Consider the following 7748-nt stretch of genomic DNA (forward strand, 5'->3'; position numbering starts at 1 on the left):
AGATCAGCCAAGCTCCCTAAGCCAACCGTCAGTTGACTGTAGATGCATATGTGACCACTCTTAAGCCCAGTGAAACTGCCTGGCTGACCTGCAGACTCGTGAACAGAATGTTAACTCTTAGATATTCCTGAAGTGCTGTGTTATTTGTTTTGCAGCACGATTGTGACGATAGGTAATACATACTGCTGCGTCTATGTCTAATGTATGGAGTACTACCTGGTAGGTCATGAAATGCTGGATAGACTCAGGCACGACTTGGCCTCAGCACAGTGAAATGTCATGTTGCCACTTTGGAAAGTGTGTGTTTATGGAAGCACGTGAGACTTATGCTCTATGAGCATATGGGGACACGGTTTTATTCAACAGCCAGACTTGTGCTGTTGGGCCACTCACGAATAGTGTGATGTCACCATCCCTTGCTAAGTAAACTTTAAAGGGGCTGAGAGAAAGTTTCATTTTGGTCACAAATTACATGTCATGTTGTTCGTGTGCTCGTTACACTAGTTGAGTTGGATTTCTGTCCCTGCAACCCAGAGTCCAGGTTCCACAGGTGGGAGCATTTGAAAGACTTCAGTGGCTCCCCTGCCAGTTAATGCTCTTGGATCTTCTGTGACTGACGTGGGGCCGAGAAAGGACACTCCCAGGGCAGGCTGGTTGTTTCCTATTTCAGCCTCCTCATCTTATATGAGGGCCTCCTCCCGGAGCTGGCCCATGTGTAGACCAAAAGAGGCAATGTTTCTCTGCAACAGGCCACCTTTGCCAACACCCCTAGGCTCCCAGCCTCTAGAAGCTACAGACTGCACTGGCATTTCACTATCCCCCACTGTACATACCAGCTAAACAATGCTCCATATTCTTGGACTTTTTCTTATTCCTTTACACACTTCTGTTTCAGTTATATATTATTACCATGTAACAAATTGCCCCAAACTTAATGACATGAAACAAGCACCATTTTTTTTCTGTTCGTGTATTCTGCAGGAATTTGGAGAGGAATTTGGAGAGGACATGGGGCGATGGCTTGTCACTGCCGTCAGCTGTCTAGGGCTTCAACTGGGAAGACTTGAATAACAGGGACTGCAATCATCTGGAATCTTCTTCTTCCACATGTGCCGTGTCCCTGGGCTGGCTTGGGCTCAGCTGGAACTGTTGGCAGGATGTCCGCAGCATGGTGGCCTCAGGGTAGTCAGACTTTTTTTTTTTTTTTTTTGAGACAGAGTCTTGCTCTGTTGCCTGGGCTGGAGTACAGTGGCATGATCTTGGCTCACTGCAACTTCTGCCTCCTGGGTTCAAGCAATTCTCCTGCCTCCTTAGTAGCTTGGATGACAGGCTTCTACCATCATGCCTGGCTAATTTTTATATTTTTAGTAGAGGTGGGGTTTTACTGTGTTGGCCAGGCTGGTCTCAAACTCCTGAACTCAAGTGATCTGCCCGCCTCAGCCTCCCAAAGTGTTGGGATTAAAGGCCTGAGCCACCGCACCTGGTCAGACTTGTTATATGGTGGCACGATGCTCCAAGAATGAATGTTCTAGCAGTACAAGGTGAATGCTGTGTGGCCTTTTATGTCCTATCCTTGGAACTCATATATTCCTTCACATCTCTTTTACTCTATTGGTTAAGACGGTCACAAACCTGCCCAGTTTCAAGGGGGAGGGATGTAGACCTCATTTCTTGAGCAGACAATTATTAAAGAATTTGCAGCCATGTTTTACTGCCATATCTTAAATGTATCTATCCATTTTTCCCAGCTATTAAGATCCTTTATTTTGTGTAAGAATTTTTTCATGGCAAACAAAAAACAACTCAAGCTAGCTTGGGGGGAAAAAAGGCATGGATAATTTATTATAAGGATGCAGCATTATCTCACAGAACACTCCCAAAAATGTCACGTAAGTCCTAACGTGTGCTCAGCGCCAGTGGGTACTGAGGGGTTAATGAGGCCAGGTCTTCCCCGCTGATGCATCAGCACACCTGGGCAGTGATGCCATTGCTCCAGAGGCCCTCAGGTGGTGCCACTAATGGGAGGGACTGGAGCACGGCAGCAGGCCTGTCACAGAGCGGCTGAAGAGGCCACAGTACGGAGCTGCTTGTGTGGCTCCCAGGTGGGGGCTAGAAAGCTGGAGATCTAGGGAGGGCTGTTTGGAGCAGTATTCTTCCATCCCTACACATTCCATCCCCACAGAAGGAATTCCCATTTCTTTCTAGAGGGTAAGCTTCTTAGATCTTTCTTCCTCTTCTGTCAGGCTGCCTCTGGCTATTGCAGCCTGGTAGATTTAGTCATTCATTGGTTTCTTGGGTGTGCCTCGCACTGAGGCAGTGAACAAGACATTCAAGATCCCAATAAGATGGAAAAAGGCTCTGACCTGGGATCCAGCAGCCCTGACTTTGTTACTTTCCAAGTGACTCTGGAGAGTTAAATCAGGGCCTTGACCTTGAAGGATCTCTAAGATCCCTTCAGAACCCCCAGAAGAAAGATGATTCTGGCATATTGAGAACTCCTAAAATTTCAATCCTCGACCTCAAGTTTATTTTCTGTCTTCTGCCTTACTGCTGGCTGGCTTACTCTTGCTGTAATTTATTTAACTGAGCCGTGCTGTGCAGTTTGGAACTGAGTTTGCATGAATCACTGTCCATAAAATCAAGTTAAGTGGATTTCATTCCACATGGCGCACCTGTGTATATACACAGGGAGAAGAAGCTGGATTTTCTTGGCTCTTCCAGCCCACTGTTAGAATTGCTTCTTTACAGATACAGCATTCACCCAGTATTTATAGTCCATTGTTATAACAGCCTCCTTTGGAGAGCTGAAAGTAAAGTGTTGGATGCAATTTTTCCTACAGATCATTTTATATAGCTGTCCTATTTCTCTATCTAGCTGGAAAAGCTGACATTGATTTTCTCTATTTTATCGCAGTTGGCAAATATCAGATTCAACTTCATTCAGTCATTCAACGAATTTTTACTGAGTGTTATGTGAAGTCATACTGAGCTAGGTATAGGGGTGGAGGTTAAGGGAAAGTATCATACTCTTCAAAGACCCTACAAGCGGTGTGAAGTGTTAAGTAACAACTCAAAGATTAAACAATGCAAGAGAATGTAGCTAGGCAGAAAATGGGAAATTCAGTGTGTTCGGTGGAAGGAGAAGCCAACCAAGGTGTGTGATCTGGGGAGGATTATGGAGAGTCTGGGAGTGATGTTGAGCTTGTGAGGCCGATTTCTGTTTGCACCACTGCCCACATCTCCCCTCTCCCCATCCCCATCTGATATAACCTGCACAAGAATCATTTCAGTTCACTATTTTGTAAAAGGATATGATCAGAAAAAAAGAGTTGGAGTAAAGATGAGCATTTCTAGGAAGAAATGCCCAAAGGGTCTGCTCTGGTGCTTGTGAAAATATATTTTGGAGCCAGAGTGAGGGATTATAAAGGGATTTATTTCATTTTGTAACTCAGCCAAAAGCTCAGGCAGACTGACTAAAATGGTGGTTTGGGGGACTGGCTATATGGATCTTTGTTCTTATTTTCTATCCTGTTAGAAAATGTGCAATCTTTACTCTGCCACAGAAGAAACATTGCATGGTTTTTCTGACCGTTTTCAAGTGTTTTGAAAATTCTATTCCATTTACCCTTTCCGAGACTCTGGGAGACCTATTAGGGGGTCAGGGAGGGGCATGGTGGGGACTTACCCCTCCACTGATGCTATTTTCATGGACATAGGGTCCTTTTGAGAAAATTGAGTTGCTTTAAAAGACTTTAAGTTTTGGATGCAGCTGTGTTTGTATCCAGGACACAAGCAAAATTTGGTTTGCTTAATAGATTCTGTGGGTTATGCTGTGTTGGGACAAGATATGCCCACATTTTCCCAGCAACCGTTTGGGAAGCTTTAATGTCCACATGGTGCATTAGGCTGAGTGATGTCTGCTTCCAAAGCCCCTGGATAGCACCACCTCTGCCCTTGAGGAGCAATGATTCAGTAAGCAGTGCTGTCCAGCAGAAATATAATGTGAGTTACACATGCAATATGAAAACTTCTGTAGCCACGTGAAATAGTAAAAAGAAACAGGCGGGATTAGTTTTAATCATGTATTTATTTAACTCGATATATCTAAAATATTATTTCAGTATACAATCAATATAAAACGATTAATGACCTATTTTACCTTCTTTTTTTCATACTAGGTCTTCAAAGTCTGATGTGTGTTTTACACCATAGCATATCTCAATTCAGACTAGCCACATCTTAAGTGCTTCATAGCTACATGTGGCTAGTGACCACCGTATTAGACAGCACAGGTCTAGAGTTCTCTACCAGTCCTTCCTGATCCCTTGGATCCCTGGAGGGCCTCTTGTTTTAACCTTTGTAGGCAACAAAGAGCCCGACCCTTTGGATTTGACTAGAAATCGCTCACAACTTAATCCTCCAGCGATGTAATTCTCTTCATTACTCCCAGTGATGGAGTCTGGTGAATTTCCAGGGCCTTCCATTATGGCACCATCAGTACCCACCCCTGTTTATGCCACATTTACACCTTCTCTGTTCCTTTCTCTAGCCCTTGCTAACCATTAATTTGCTTTCTATCTCTGTGAATTTGCCCTCTTCTGGATAATTTCATAGAAATGGAATCACGCGGTATATGACATTTTGTCTCTGGCTTCTGAGACTTAGCATAATGTTTTCAAGGTTCATCTATGCTGTGGCATCTATCAATACTTTATTCCTTTTTATTACGGAATAATATTTCATTTTACAGACATACCACAGTTTGTTTATTCATCTGTTGATGGACATTCAGATTGTTTCTACCTTTGGGCTATTGTGAATACTGATGCTATGAACACTGTTGTACAAGTTTTGTTTGAATACCCGTTTTAACTTCTTTGGGGCATATACCTGCTAGTAGACTGAGTGGGTCAGATGTTAATTCTATGTTTAACTGTTTGAGGACTGGCCAGGCCAATCTGTTTTCCAGAGTGACTGAACCATTTTACATTTCCACCAGCAATGTATGGAGGTTTCAACTAATTTCACCACATCTCTGCTAACTCTTTGGTTTCCATTTCTTGTTTTGTTTTTTTAAATGTTAATTATAGCTACCCTAGTGAGTATGAAGTGGTATCTTATTGTGTGGGTTTTTTTAATGCCTTTTTAAGTTTTTTATTTTATTTTATATTATACTTTAAGTTCTGGGATACATGTGCAGAACGTGTATGTTTGATAAATAGGTACACACGTGCCATGGTGGTTTGCTGCACCTATCAACCCGTCATCTACATTAGGTATTTCTCCTAATGCTATCCCTTCCCTAGCCCCCACGCCCCAATAGGCCCCCGTGTGTGACGTTCCCCTCCCTGTGTCCATGTGTTCTCATTGTTCAACACCCACTTATGAGTGAGAACATATTATGCTTTTTTTAATTGGTAAACTTAATTTTTTTAGAGCAGTTTTAGTTTTACATAAAAATTATGTGGAAAGTACAGAGAGTGCCCAAATACCCACTGTCCCCACACATGCACGACCTCTCCACTGCTGACATATGCACCAAAAGTGATACATTTGTTGCACTTGATGAACCTATATTGACACAGCATAATCAACCAAAGCCTATAGTTCACATTCAGGTTCAGTCTTGGTGTGGGATATTCTATGAGTTTTGACAAATATAGAATAATTTGTATTCATCATTGTAGTATCATACAGAATAGTTTCATTGCCTTAAAAATCCTCTGTGCTCTGTCTCATTGTGGTTTCGATTTGCATTTCCCTAATGACTAATGGCCTTCAGCATATGTCTAGCGGTTTTTAAATAGTGCCTTGAGAAGCCCCCTGAGGGGCCGCTGTGGAGAGGAAGAGACAGCTGAGCGGCAGCAATGGTGTGCAAGACTTCCACCCACTCCCCCACCACAATCACGCCACTTGCATCTATTTGACATGTTTGACTTCTCATGAAATATTCCATTTGAGTAAATGGTTCTGAGGCTTTCATAAGTTTGGCAGTCACTTACTTGGGCTTGTATTTTCCGCATCTTCACTTGGCTAGTGAGACTGGAAACTTGCAACACCAAGAGTGGAACCCTGTTTTTCTGACTTCTGGTTCCATTCTCTTCCAACTGTACTGCCCTGTCAGTAAAAACAACAACAATAATGAAATAATGACAATGACCATGTATTAAATGGTTATTTTACAGCAGGCACTATGGTAAGCACTGTCATGTAACCCTCTCATAACTTTGCGAGGGTCATGCATTTTGAGACACCAATCACATTTAGAAATCTTCACCATAGGCTGGGCACAGTAGCTTACGCCCGTCATCCCAGCACTTTGGAAGGCCAGGGCAGGGAGATTGCTGGAGCTCAGAAGTTCAAGACCACCCTGGGCAACATGGTGAGACCCCATCTCCACAAGAAATATGAAAATTAGCTGGGCATCGTGGCATCTGCCTATAGTCCCAGCTACTCTGGAGGCTAAGGTGGGAGGATCACTTAAGCTTGGAAGGTTGAGGCTGCAGTGAACCGAGATCACACCACTGCACTCTAGCCTGGGTGATAGAGTGAGGCCCTGTTTCAAAAAGAACAAAGAAAAATCTTCACCATCACCTGCAAGACCCCTCTCCAACTTCATGCTGCTCCTCTTCCACTCAATGACTCTACCCCAGCTCCACGACATTTCTGCTGTCCCTTGTGAAGACCCGCATGTTCCCAGTCTCAAGACCTTCTCATCACTCTGCTCTCCTGTCCTCCTTCACGATAAACCCTTATATTGTATAGTTTTCGTGGATCTTTCAATAACAGATTATTGAGTTTTCTCAAAAGCACCTGTAGTAGGAATTTATACCTTCTTTTGAAATTAAGAATGCCAAGTCTTGGTTAGGTAAAATCAGTTGCTCAAGGTCACACATTCCCACATTTATATGCTCATTCATTTTTTTGAAAAAAATGTTTTTAAACTTATATTTTGTGCCAGGAACTTAGATAGGTGTTATGTGGGATAAGAAGATAAAACATTAAAACAAACAAACAAACAAACAAACAAAAAACCCTGTCCTCAAGGAACTTACAGATTAATAGGAGGGGTGAGATAGGAAAATAAATATCTATAATACAAGGTAAGAATTTGAAGTGCTGTATACAGTAATCATGCACATGTGCAAAGATTCCATTAGAACTAGATTCAGTTGCATACCAAGGAAAATTCCAGGAACAGAGGTTTCTGACTCTGGGGCCATCAAAGATCCAAGCTCTTTCTTTCCTTTGCTCAACCATCTTGAGCAGAAGGAAGTGGAATGTGCAGAATGGAAATGTGGTTTCCATTTGAATGGTTCAAGATGGCACTGGACCCCTAGCCACTCTGCGTGCATTCCCAGCAGTAGAAGCAGGAAGGGGAGGGCAAAAACAGAGCACTGCCTGGCTGAGTCAGTTCTCTCTAAGCAGCCTTCCTCGAGGTCCCACTTACATTTCTACTTAGTTTTCGCTGGCTGATGTATTCACCTGGCCTCAGTAAATTGCAAAAGAAGCTGGAAAATGAAATTTTTTTAGCTTATCTTTTGTCACACCTAGTAAAATTGGGGTTTCATTCCAAAGAATAAGAGGAGAATGGATATTTGAAGACACTGAGCTGTCTATCACAGACATTTATTTGAAGCACTTTTTAATGTTAAAAATGTGGAAATAACATAAATATCTAAAATCATGATTGGCTCAATACATTAATTGATTTATTAATATGCATGCTTAAATATTACATTTTAAAA

The sequence above is a fragment of the Theropithecus gelada genome, chromosome 14 (genome assembly GCF_003255815.1).
Source record: "Theropithecus gelada isolate Dixy chromosome 14, Tgel_1.0, whole genome shotgun sequence".
NCBI lineage: Eukaryota > Metazoa > Chordata > Mammalia > Primates > Cercopithecidae > Theropithecus > Theropithecus gelada.